Source organism: Phyllostomus discolor, chromosome 7 (genome assembly GCF_004126475.2).
Source record: "Phyllostomus discolor isolate MPI-MPIP mPhyDis1 chromosome 7, mPhyDis1.pri.v3, whole genome shotgun sequence".
In the NCBI taxonomy this organism is placed as follows: domain Eukaryota; kingdom Metazoa; phylum Chordata; class Mammalia; order Chiroptera; family Phyllostomidae; genus Phyllostomus; species Phyllostomus discolor.
Window position 1 is genome coordinate 45,904,389 of NC_040909.2, and position 14,534 is coordinate 45,918,922.

The following is a 14,534-nucleotide window of genomic DNA, read 5'->3' on the forward strand; positions in this document are numbered from 1 at the left end:
TGTGGTCCTGTGAGCCTCTGGTTCTTGATCAGGAAATGCATAATGCCAGCTAATGCATTAAGAAAAATGTCACTTTCAGCCTTGTGAATATCAAGGGGGTGGCAAGGGCAAGTGTCCAAGTCTTGCATCCCTCACAAAAACTTTATTTTCAAAACTTTAGCAAGAACTGAACACAAATGTTGACATTTCCACAGCAGAAGCCTCATCATAATGGATCTTCTCAGAGAGGATAGGAAACAAAAGTTACATCTGCCAGGATGTATATAGAGAGAGAGAGTGACTGACCTTTCCTACCCAAGAAGAAAGAATAAAAATTATCCCGTGGTGCAGGCACCTCCTCAATACCCTTCGGATCTCAGCTCCAGCCTCCAGGCCCTCTGTTCCTATGACCCTGGGCTTTGACCACATAGATGAGATGCTGATCAACAATGTGTCAGTTGGAGAGGTGTGTGTTTCTCTGCCTGGGACCAATTCTTCACAAAAGATGTGATGCACCAACCAGCTTTGATCATGATTGTATATACCAGGCCCCTCCAGGAACCCTGACTCATTCACAAGCCATGAGGAGATTGTTTAGAAGTGGCTGAAATCTTACTGCAAATTTATGCAAACGTAAGTGGGTTAGGCATACAATTTACTGATGTAAAATGGACTTACTCATTGATTTAGATAGTGTCCTTTCATAATTGGTCCTATGTGTTATATCTACCTGGAGGAATTTTTTCTGCATTGGTTAATAAGCCTTCATTGAAAACATACTGTGTGTAGCTGATCTTGTTAGGCAATTGGGTTGGATCACTACACATCTGAGCTCCACATTGTTGAGGAATTCACAGTTCTGTGAGGAGAAGTTAGAAGCAAGGATTTGTAGAAGGATGGTTTTGGAAGAGAATTTAGAAGCCAGCTACAGGCATACATCAGAGGTGTTGTGAGTTCAGTTCCAAACCACTACAGTGAAGCAAGTATAGCAATAAAGTGAATCGTACTCCTTTTGCTGGTGGAGGGTCTTGCCCTCAGTTTGTAAAAAACTTAACATCTGTGAAGCACAATAAAGAAAGGTATGCCTGTTGTCCTACCTACCATTTTGCAAATTAGGAAACTGGCTGAGGTTAAGGTTAAGGAAACTGACACACAACTAGATTATCTGACTCATAGGTAGGGGCCTTTAAAACCTGATGTCATGGAGCTGCCTACTAGGAAGGAGGAATTGGATAAAAGAAAGTCCTCTGCCTTCACTGAGTTTAAAGAACTTTTCAAGAGACTGGCCTGACCTGCAACAGTTAACACAAGAAATGAATGATTCCTGTGGTTAAGTGGAAAGCTCAGAAAAGAAGGCACCAGGAGAGAGCAGGAATAGTTAGGGCAGACCTCTTGAAGGAGAGGATGCTTGATCTGGGCCTCTAAGGAAAAGGAGGTTTGCAGGAAGGAGTGAAGCATGACTGTCGGAAAGGTGGCAGACAGAGCAGCAGCTGTCAAATCTAGAAAAAGCAGAACAGATTGGCAAACAGAGAGACAGAGCACATTGCCCCTGCATGACCAGTTGAGTAATCCTGAGCCTTTTGCTGTGCTCCAAAGCCAGATCTTGCAGGAGTGGGAAGCCCTGATTTTAGCCTCTGCCAATTGTTATGGTGTAAATACTCTCTCCACAGCTGATACCAAAGATGTCTGAGTTTAGCAACATGCTCACAAATTTTCTGAAAATGTAACTATTGGCTCTTGCAAGTGGATCCAGCACACCACTGCCTGGACTGTCTTTGTTAACAAGTATTCTTCTTTCCTAATGCTTTAACAGCTACCCTTTACTGAGCACTTACAGGTCAGGGTCTATGCTAACATTTGACATGCATTAATTACCACCTTCATTCCTTACAAGAACCATACATGGTAGTTAATTTTTAGCAATTAATATTGCCATTTTGCTGGTGGGAAAAATGATAGAGATATTATAAAGCCAAATCCTTATCACTATAAAACTCATACTCCTAACTTTTGCACTATAGTCTTCCTCCTCTGACCACTGCTAATATTATCATTCTCATTATTATATTGCTCTCATGTTGTTTCTTCTAATCCTCAGACTTTCATGCTCTGTGCTGAAAAAAAAAAAAAAAACAGAGAAATGACTTGCCAGTGGATCCATTGTTCACCTTCAAATATGAAATATATTAAGGGAGGTTGCTTATATTTTCAAGTCCTTATATTTTAATAAAAAGGTTAATAAAATAAATATACGCCTTATTGAGAAAACACCAACATGTGACTAAATAAAATGGAAAAGAAACTTTGACTTTTGACCTTTCTTAAATTTTAGATTTCACAAAATTTTCAGAGAGAAGTTAGTAGAGATACTTGACTGCTGAATTTTATCCTCTCAACAATCCAAATTATTCTAAGACAATATCTTTGGCCAGATTCTCTAGAAACAGAACCTGAGATGGGGATTATTGTATGAGAGATTTCTGGGGGAAGGAAGGGGACAGAAAACCTTGTAAAGAAGAAAGAGAGATGGAGGAAGCAGAACAGAAATGTGGCTTCAGCTGCAATCTAGCCCCAGTCTGACCCCACAGGACATTATGGAGTATGAATAGCATCCCTGTGCTGTCCTACCTTAAGGCAGCAGAACCGGACTTTTATATTGTGTCACTGGCTGTGGAACCATAACCTCCCAGCCACCTCCCATTGAAGTTGCTCCCATTGACCAAGAGAAATTCTTTACAGAAAAACACAGCTGTAAGCCATTAGTAGCCAACATTCATAACAGATAAGGGACGGGTACATCAGCAGGGCAAATGGAATCCAGACAAGGCACCGACAATGTATATTTCATCAGGTAACCAAACTAAAATCCTTAATCAAAAGAACTACACTTTCCTAATCATCCAATCACAGCAATTTGCCAACATGTCTAGATGCATGGGAAGCCTTACAACCCCAATTCCTGGGTAAAGACTTCACATCAGTCACAGACTCAAATGTTTTGAATAAAACTGCTGTGAGGACTCATAGAGACACAGAATATCTTAGGAGGGACTGAAATTCACATTTTTCTTCATGATTCTAGAACAAGAACTGCTTTAGTCATTGCAGGTCCCTGGAGATTAAGACAATACTTGGTGTGGGGATGACAAAAACTGAAGTTGTAAAAACCCACCCACCTGGTTCCATACTCCACCTGCCAACAGCACTTTGCCTCATCACCATCCTATTCCATCGTAAAAAATACTCTGGCAAAGGTCCTGGAGCCCTATTTAGAATCCCCTGGGAGAACAGGTAAAAATGTGCTATTAAAAATAATAACTGCCTGTGGAGACTTTAAAAAGTCAAATAAATACAATAGCCAAGGTGTCATGCTCCAAACATGGGGGAGCTTTTTCCTGAGAGAGTTTTTGCTGGAGCAGCCCAGAAAAGTTTACAGGTGTTTTGGCAACGCTTCCCCTAGTTGATGCCAGAAAGACCTGCCTCCACCCAGCTGCATTCCCCATTTATTCAGGGCCCTCAGTAGCAACTTTACTCTAATTGCCTGTAGTTAGTCATTATGTCTCAGCTGCAAGACTTGGGAATGCCAAGAAGCCAACTCACCCAAAGTCCTTTTGTGTTTTAAATGATTGGACCAAAAAGGAAATTTCCTAAGGAAAGTTACCACTTAGATTTATGTGGGCTAAAAGGCTCTGTCTGGTTTGGAGACATTTACAGGCAATCCAACTTTGAAGTCCCTGGGGCTCACTGAAGAAACTCAGAGTATCGGTGCACACAGAATTGAAACTTTTACAATCCTTTGCACTTATTCCTAAGCATGGTACAGTCTACAAAGTAATTTGGCCAAATCAGTTAGGGGAATTCAGTTCAATTCTAAGAACATTAATTGAGCTCTGTTTCAGTGAGGGTGCTTTCAGCTGCAAATAACAGCCAAAAGAACCAATTAAAATAGGCTTTAAATAATAGGAATTAAATACCTCACATAACAAGAAGTTGGAGAGAGACACGTTCAGAAGTTGGTTAATCTAGCAGTTAAACAGCCCCAGACATATCAGTTGGCTTTTTGAGATTCCCATGGAAATATAGTGATGATTTCAAGATGACAACCCAAGCTTCAAATAACACCCACAAACAGTAACATCCAAAGGTAGGAAGGAAGGTGGGATTTCTCCATAAAAACTCTCCCTTTTTCTAGAATGGGCATAATCTTTTCCATAATTCTTCTCAACAGACTCTCTTTTCTATCTCTTTGGGGATAATTAGATCATATGGACATTCCTAAACCAGTAAGCCAGGAAAGAGTAATATGAGGGTTATAAATGCTTTAGACCAACCTTGATTCATTGCCTAGGTCTGGGCCCACCTTTCTGGAGCACCATGCCTCCTAAACAAATTGAGGGCTTTGATGGTAAGGAAGAAAGGGTGAAGCAGTCAGTGGCTATTAAGTGGCTAACAAACCACGTCTGCCCCTGAGCATCCACCTCTGTGCTCTGCAGGCAGCATACAGAGATGGGAAAAACACAGCCCCTCTTCACAAGAAGCCCACAGGGAGACAATCATCCACTCAACAACTGCTATTATTTATTATCCTGCTTATTACAAAAATAGAATTGAAGTGGTAAAGAACTGTGCCAATTTCATTTTTTAGAAAGTTCTACAACAGAATTTCCAATCCCACATGCTCTTCTTACAATGGGGCTTTAACACTCCTGCTATCAAGAAGTGGCATCTATATTTGAATCAGGGTGGATTTGTGACTCTAGCTGAAGTGACACTATAAGACTCCTAAGGCTAAGCCTTAAAACTCAACACAACTGCCACCTGGTTCTCTTTGGATGTTACCTCTTGGAACCCAGCCACCATGCTGTGAGAAGTCCAGACTTCCTGTGGAGACATCCAGAACCAACTTGCCAGCTGTAAGAGTGAACCACCTAGGTCCTCCAGCCACAGCTGACCCACTGTAGCTGATGCCATGTGAAGGACAGATAAACCCTACTTGCCCCTAGCCAAATCATAAATTTGTGAGCAATAATAATGATCATTGTTTTCATAAGCCACTAAGTTTCAGTGTGGTTCGTTAGGCAGCAACAGATAATTGGATCTCAGCTAACTTTAGAACTAAAATGAAAGAAGCTTTCAAGATGGTATAAATCATCTGCCATCATAGCACAGAGGAGGAAAAAATAAATGTTCACCGGGGAGAAGAGAGAAGCCAGAGGAATCAGACACAGAGGAAGAGTCTTTAGTGCTAAGTCTCAGAGAAAGAGTGTATTGCAGAAGATGGACAACTGAAGTGTAAGCTAGTGAATGTACACTGTGGTTTTGGAAAACACGGAGCATATATGGTGGATATCTGTTGGGTTTGACTCTTGTGGTAGATTTCACTGGTACTCATCAAGATTTCAGTTCTCTTCTCCTTCCAGAGATACATCTTCTTAAAGTTAAATATGGCCATATGACTTGCTTTGACCAGTTAACTGTCATAAGAAATGTCATGAGTCTCTTTTGATAAAATAAAACTTTAAGAATTATACACAATTCTCCATTCTCTCTCTTTTTTTAAAGATTTTTTAAAAATTTATTTTAGAGAGAGGAGAAGTGAGGGAAAAAGAAATGGAGAGAAACATAGATCAGTTGCCTCTTTCACTCACATCAACGGGGGACCAGGCCCGAAACCCAGGCATGTGCCCTGACCAGGAATTGAACCAGTGACCTTTCACTTTGTGGGGCAATGCCCAACCAACCAAGCCACACTGGCCAGGGCAATTCTCCATCCTCTTAACTTCAAACAATCCTGAGGGCTCATTGTGAGATGAAGATATCATAAGATGATGGAGTTTCATCAGCCTGAGTCTCTGAGTACAATGTAGTTTGGGGGAATTTTTTTTTAATGCTGTTTTGACTCAGTTTTCAGCCAGTGAGTTCTTCTAAAGCAGCCAACTAAGTCCACATCCCCAACTACCTCCCTTATCAGGCTCTCACACTTCAGGCCACTATACATCTACCCTAATTCCTTAGGGGCCATGCTCCAAACCAGACAGCCCCTATGCCCCAAGAGCCACTGAGATTATTCAAATTAGCCCATCCTAAACCTGCATGCCCTGCTTTACCCTTCCCTTCCCAAAGAAACCACAATAAGGGTGCTTACCCACAGTTCCATTTTCTCCCTCCTGACCTATCCCAGTGCTTTCCTATTTGGCCCTGCATGAGGTGCTGTGTTCTCCCCCAGGGAGATGTGACTATAACAAAACTAAAATTTTTCCAGTTTCTCTCTCAATCTGCATCTAGCCTCACTATATATGACTCAAAGTTTAACTTGTTAAAACATTGAGTTACTATAATGAGCACAGGTAGATGTGGGTTGGACTTGTAGCTGATGCAGTAAGTACAGCTCAGTTGCTTTAAACCACTGAGGTTTGAGGTTGTTCTTTACTGTAACATAATATAGTCCAGCCCAGCTGAGAACTGCCCAATCTCTATTTCCCTTCCTCTTATGAGAGCACCTCAAATTTACATTGGAAAACTATCTCTCTCTGACTCTAATATGCTTAAAATGTATTGACTTCATTCTTCTGGCTCCAGAAAACATGTCATCCAAGCCTAGACAATAAGCATGAGTCATTTACCTTCAAAAATGCACAAAATCTGACCACTTCTTTCCACCTCTACCACCCTGGTCCATAACAACATCATTTCAACACTAGGTGACCGCATTTGCCTCTTTTCTAGTTTCCCTGGTCTCTTCCACAGTCAATTCCCAACAGAGTGATCAGAAGGATCATTATGAAATGCAATTTATGTCATGTCACTCTTCTGCTCAAAACCCTCCTAAGACCAGCCATCTCACTCAGTAAAAGTTAAAGTGCTTTCAGTGACAAGCAAGGCCCTGTCTGATTTTCCCACCCTTACTTCTGTCCTCTCCTCCTATTTCTTTCTCCTAACTCATTTTTCCCCATTGGCCTCCTTGCTTTTCCACAAATATGCCAGGCTTGCTCCTGCCTCAAGGCCTTTGTGTAGTACTAGCTATCCCCTCTGCCTGAAGTACTGTTCCCCCATACCTGTATGACCGATCCCTTCATCTCTTTCAAGTGTAACCTTCCCAGTGAAGCCTCCTGTAATACTAAATTGAAAATTGCAATCTGCAACTCCCCAATATTTTCTATCTTCCTTCATTCCTTTATTATTGACCATCACACCATCTAAGATGCTATACGTTTTAATTATTTATCTTAACCCACATAGTACTTCAAAAAGTTAGGAAAAAAAAACATGAAAGCAGAAACTTTTCTGTTTTACTCACTACTATATTCCCAGGGTCAAGGATACTGTTTGGCACATAATAGCTTTCATAAGTAATTGTTGAATGAATGACTGAACTAATGAATTAATTAATTTTAGTTCCTTAGTCATAATTATTGATTCAAGAATGGGCATGTAATCCACACCAGACCATGACTTAATTTCAGAGAGTTTGGTGGGAATTACTAGAAATTTGTGACAGACTGACAACTGACAATCAAATGCATATGCCCTCCTGAAGAAGAATTAAAATAAAACGAATTCATGTCACTCCTTCTCAAAATCTTCCAAAATATTAAATACGAGGGGTCACTTCTAAACTCATCTTATGAGTCCAGCATTACTCTCAGAGCAAAGTCAGATGAGGGCATTATAAGAAAAAAAAAATTACAGACCAATATCCCTGATGAACATAGAAATAAAGATTCTCAATAAAATGCTAGTAAGCTTAATTCAACAGAACAAATTAAAAGAATCATACACTATGATTAAGTGGGATTATCCCTGGATGGTTCAACATATAAAATCAATAAGCATGATGAACTACACTAACAGAATGAAAGATAAATATATATAATGATCTTAATAGATGGAGAAAAAGCATTTAACAAAATCCAATATTCTTTCAAAGTGAAAACTTGCAGCAAATTGGGTATAGAATGAAGTTCAACACAACAAAGCTAATACATGAGAAGCCCACAGCTAATATCATACTCAATAGTGAAGCTGAAAGCTTTTTCAGGAGCAAGACAAAGCTGCCCATTCTCACCACTTCTAGTCAGTATACTACCAGAAATCCTAGCAGGCAGTTAGGCAAGAAAAAGAAATTAAATTAAAGTATCCAAATCAGAAAAGAAGTTAAATTGTCTCTATTTGCAGATGACATAATTTTATGTGGAAAACCCTAAAGACTCCACACCAAAAAATTGTTAGAACTAATAAACAAATGCAGTAAAATTTCAAAATACAAAAATCAATATATAAAATTCTATTGTATTTCTATTGTATTTCCGTATACTAACAATGAACTATCAAAAAAATTAAGAAAAAATACATTTACAATTGTCTCAAAAAGAACAAAATACTTAGGAACAAATTTAACAAAGGAGATAAAACATCCATACAATGAAAACTGTAAGACATTGGAAATGGAGGCATAGGTGGACGCACCGTACATCCACGCACAACCAAGATTGGAACAACAACAATTTAGAAACAGAATAACATCCAGAACTGATAGAAAATTGATCTGAATGGAAGTTGGACAACCAAGAAGTTGAAATAGAACCATTCATCCAGACTGGTAGGAGGGGCAGAGACAAGCAGCCAGGCGTGGAGAGCAGAGAGAGTTGGGCGCGTAAGGCATCCAGGGTGCGTAAGACCACAGCGGGTGGACCCTGAGTGCGTAAGCGGCAGCTAGCAGACCCTGGCCCAGGGATGGCAACTGGCAGACCCAGTAAGGCAGTGATTGTAATGCAAGGCAGTGAGTGCAACCCAGGATCCCAGTGCTGGGAAATAGAGCCTCTGAACACTGAGGACACCTGTGGGAGATGAGGCTCACGGAGAGACACCCAGCCTCACAGGAGAGGTCCTTGGAAGGTCCCGCAGCATGCACAAGCCAACCCATATGGGAATCGGCACCAGAGGGGCCTAGTTTGCTCAGGGGAAGCAACAGAAGAGACTGAGGTCCCACGGAGAACGGGGCAATCGCCATTTTTCCCTCTCAACCCCGCCCACATGTACAACGTCACAATCCAGTAACTGGGGTGCCCAGCCCTGGTGAACACCTAAGGCTCTGCCCCTTACCCTAACAGGTGCGACCAGACCAAAAAAAAAAAAAAAGACAGAGAGAGAGATGGCTGAAACAAAAAAACAAATCAAAGCCCCAGAACCCATCCTTTTAAGTGACCGAGAGATAGCCAACCTATCAGATGCACCATTCAAAACACTGGTGATCAGGAAGCTCACAGAATTGGTTGATTTTGGTCACAAACTAGATAAACAAATGCAGGCTACGATAAGAGAAATTAAGGAAAATGCACAGGGAACCAATAATGATGAGAAGGAAACTGGGACTCAAAACAACAGAGTGGACCAAAAGGGAGAAAGAAACAACCAAACAGGAAAGAATGGAGAAATAAGAATTCAAAAAAAATGAGGAGAAGCTTAGGAACCTCCAGGACATCTTTAAATGTTCCAACATCTGAATTATAGGGGTACCAGAAGGGGAAGAGGTAGAGCAACAGATTGAAAATGTATTTGAACAAATAATAAAGGAGAACTTCCCTATTCTGGCAAAGGAAATAGACTTCCAGGAAGTCCAGGAAGCTCAGAGAGTCCCAAAGAAGTTGGACCCAAGGAGGAACACACCAAGGCACATCATCATTACATTAGCCAAGGTAAAATGAAGGAGAGAATCCTAGAAGCAGCAAGAGATAAGGAGACAGTTACCTACAAAGGAGTTCCCATCAGACTGTCAGCTGATTTCTCAGAAGAGAACTTACAGGCAAGAAGGGGCTGGAAAGAAGTATTCCAAGTCATGAAAGGCAAGGACCTACATCCCAGATTGCTCTATCCAGCAAAGCTTTCATTTAGAATGGAAGGGAAGATAAAGTGCTTCTCAGATAAAGTCAAGTTAAAGGAGTTCATCATCACCAAGCCCTTATTTTATGAAATGTTAAAGGGACTTATCTAAGAAAAAGATCAAAAACATGTACAGTAAAATGACAGCAAGCTCACAATTATTAACAACCACACCTAAAACAAAACCAAAAGAAACTAAGCAAACAACTAGAACAGGAACAGAACCACAGAAAGGGAGATCACATGGAGGGTTATCAACAGGGGAGTGGGAGGAGGAGAGAGGGGGAAAAGGTACAAAGAATAAGTAGCATAGATTGTAGGTAGGAAATAGACAGGGGGAGGGTAAGAATAGTATGAGAAATGTAGAAGCTGAAGAACTTATAAGTATGACATATGGACATGAACTAAAGGGGGGGAATGTGGGTGGGAGAAGGTGTGCAGGGTGGAGGGGAGTGAAGGGGGGAAAATGGGACAACTGTAATAGCATAATCAACAAAATATATTAAAAGAACTCTAAGACATTGGTGAAAGAAATTGAAGAAAGTACACATAAATGAAAAAATAGTCTGTGCATGGTTTAGAAAAATTAGTTTTGTTAAAATGTCCATATAACCCAAAGCAAACTACACATTCCATTCCATCCCTATTAAAATTCCAATGACATTTTTCACAGAAATAGAAAAATCCTAAAATTTTCATGGAGCCATAAAAGACCCCAACTATCCAAAGCAACCTTGAGCAAGAAGAATAAAACTGGAGGCATCACCCTTCTTGATTTTAAACTATATTACAAAACTATAGTATTTAAAATAGTATGGTACTGGCATAAAAACAAACACACAGATCAGTAGAACAGAATATAGAGTCCAAAAATAAATCCACACATATATGGTCAACTAGTCTTTGACAAAGGCACCAAGAATACACAATGGGGAAAGAATAATTTCATCAATAACTGCAGTTGGGGAAAATTGGATATCTACATACAAAAGAATAACATTGGACCTTTATTTTAAACCATTAACAAAACTAACTTGAAATGAATTAACAACTTAAATGTAACACCTGAAACCATAAAACTCCTGGAAGAAAATATAGGGAAAGAGCTCCTTGACATTGGTCTTGGCAATGATATTTTTTGGATATGACACCAAAAGCATGGGCAACAAAAGCAAAAATAAACAAGTGGAACTACGTCAAACTAAAAAGCTTATTCACAGGAAAGAAAACTGTCAACAAAAAGAAAACACAACCTATGGAAGAGGAGAAAATATTTGTAAACCAGATATCTGATCAGGGGTTAATATCCAACATATATAAGGAATTTATATAGTTCAGTAACAAAAAAAAAAAAAAAACACCAAATAACTCAATTTAAGAATGGGCGAATGACCCAAGTAGACATTTTCCCAAGGAAGACATGCAAATGGCCAAAAATATATGAAAAAGTGTTCAATATCACTAGCCATCAGGGAAATGCTAATCAAAACCACAATGAGATATCACCTCACACCTATTAGGAGGTCTAGTATCAAAAAAACAAAACCTAGGTGTTGACAAGAGTGTGGATAAAAGAATCCTTTGTGCACTCTTGGTAGGAATATAAATTGATCGGTACAGCCATTATAGAAAACAGTACGGAAGTTTCTCAAAAAACAAAAAGTAGAACTACCATAATATCCAGTGATCCGACTGGATATATACAAAAGAGATATGTGCATTCCCATGTTCTTTGCATCCACAATAACCAAGACTTGGAAACAACCAACATGTTTGTCAGTGGATGAAGGGATAAAGACAATGTGATATACGAGGTCTGTCCAGAAGGTGTTCAGCCATGTAATATGAAAATTAGAGACATTGACTGAAAAAGATACAAGATACAAGAAGCATTGTACACAGGACAATGATGCTTCAGTCCCCTTTAAAGTAGGCACCTTGGGACCCCACACAGTTCTCCCACTCACCATCAGCTGCCCTATCATATTTTCCTGAATCTCATCAATGGTCTGAAATCTCTTCCCTCTCAAAGGTGATTTTAGTTTTGGGAAAAGCCAGAAGTCTCAGGGCACCAAATCTGGTCTGTAGGGGTGCTGAGTCACATGGGTGGTTGGATGTTTCACAAAAACACTCTACATGAGACATGATGCATTGTTGTGGTGAAGGTGCCAATCACCACTTGCCCATAGCCACAGCCTTCTGAATCATCTGAATAGATTCCACAGAGGAATGTTCTAGCTTATTGCAAAATTTGATGCAGATTCCTTGCTCTACTCACTCAGTCATTTGAATATGTGGGCCACACAGTACACATGCTCACTCAATAGTGTCTACTGCCCCCACTGACTAATACAGTGAAGTTGTCATTGTTCACGCATGTGCATTCCAGTCCATTCTCCTTGGCTGCCAGGTTATATTAACAATGGCTGGACTTTTTCAGGACAGGCCTAGTATATACAATTAAATATTATTGTGCAATAAGATGGAGGAAACCCTATTGTTTGTGACAACATGGATGAACTTAAAGGACATTATACTAAGTGAAATAAGCCAGACACAGAAAGACAAATAGACAAATATGGCATGATCTCATTCATATGTAGAATCCAAAAAAGTTAAAGTCACAGAAGCAGAGAATGCAATGGTAGTTTCCAGGGTCGGGGGAATTTGGGAAAAAGGGAAAGGCTGATGAAAGGGTACATACTTTCAGTTATGAGACAAATAGGTTTTAGGAATCTAATGTATAGCTTGGTGACTACAACTAATAACTGTATCATGGTCCTCCCAGAAGGGAGATGGCTGTGTGTGTGAATTCCCATACGGGGGATAATCATACATGCTTTAAAGGTTAGTGTTGTTTTTACTTTGAATCCTACATAGATATCAAGGTGGAGATAGACACAACCTTTTTTCAGAGCTTAAGGCCTTTAAAGGGGCCTAACACAGCAGAGTGAGAGGGGGAGAGAGAGACCTCTTTCAATAAGAGATTGCCCAAATTACTTTACTCTCATAAATATTGCTTGAAATAACTGGTTACTTAATCTACATATAAAAATCCTAATAAACACAGATTTCTATTCTAGAGGTACATTAAAGTGGAAGCTCACTACACTCTTCATTAGGGAGGTAAATACAAAGAAAATGCAAGATTACACTGAGGAGCCCTTCATAGGGCCTGCTCGGGTCCTTGAGACTCTAGACACATGGGTGAGTGCTTATTCCTTGGGAAATTTTGGTGTACATTAGCTAATTGGAAAGATTATGAAAGCAGAATAAATGAGAGGACTAAATAAAGACAAAACCTTTTCCCAAAAATTGCTTTACATTTTATAGCATTAGACTGAAAGAGAGGAACACTCATTTTATCTTCATTTCCTATGGGACAATCCAGTTCAACCAATTATCATTAAGGTTTAACCGGAAATTCAATACATTATGCAAATATTCCCATTTATGCACTCTCATGTCAAGGTGGTACTGAAATGTAGCTCTAGCTATAAGGAGTAGATACGTAATACCCTGCTTCTCTTCCACAAACATTTGAAAAGCCATGAGAGGTGCTCTCCAGCCCAAGCATGGTAGAATAAATCTCACAGATCACTACAGTATTGTTGCCACAATGGCGCCCTCTCGGTGCAAAGGTGCTGTAGGAGAGAGACACTCGATCCCTTCTTTCTGAAGAAATTGCGGTACAATTACTGGTTGTTTCTAAAGAGCTGCCTGACTTTTGGTGTCACTTTTCAGGAACAAATCTGTAAGGCAGACCAGCCAGACTCATTGCAGGATGGAGTGTTTACCATGTGCCAGGCACTGTTCAAAGGGCTTTACATTACTACTTTATTTCATATCAAATCACTAATCATCAGGGAAGGGTAAACCAAAACCACAATATCACCTCACACCTGTCAGGATGGCCATTATCAAACAGAAATGGAAAAAGTTTCAGGTAGAGAGGAAATTACATGCAAATGGCCTGTAGTGGGACAAATCCACTTGTATATCAGGGACTGAAAAAAGCCAGTGGGGCTGGAATACAAAGACAGGGAGAACCATTGCAACATATGGATTCTAAAGAACCACGCTTATAAGCTCTTTCAGTCTTGGTTTCCAGTGGCTAGTCATTTACACTTAGCCCATTCCATTGTGTTACAAAATTATTTCTCACCTTGGGCTGGAATACTTCAGTTTCCATCTCTAGGCTTTGTCCCCTGGAGCCCTACAAAGAAAACCCACTGCTCATTCTATTATTTCTCCAGAACACATTCCCTCTAGCTCTCCTCCTCCTAAGTTTAACCTAGCCTCAGATGACAAGGATTTCCATTACTGTTGCCTCTTTGGGACACATCTTAGTTCTTCTGTGCCCTACATAGTAAAGTGTGACACTCAAGAACCAAACACTTGAGGTGGAGCTAAACTAGAGAGCCTTCACTTGGCTTCTTTGGAATCCTTAGCTTCTGTTGATGTGACTTCAAGATGGAAGCATGTGCTTTTTTTAAAAGCCACCTCACACTGCCGACTCGTAATAGGCTTGCAGTCTTCTAAAAGTTTTAAATCTATTTCTTGTAGGCTGCTATTGGACCAAGTGTTCCTGCACTGGCCAGGTGGCTCAATTGGTTGGGGCAATCAACTGTTACACCGAAGGGTTGCAGGGTTCAATTCTCAGTCAGGGTACATAA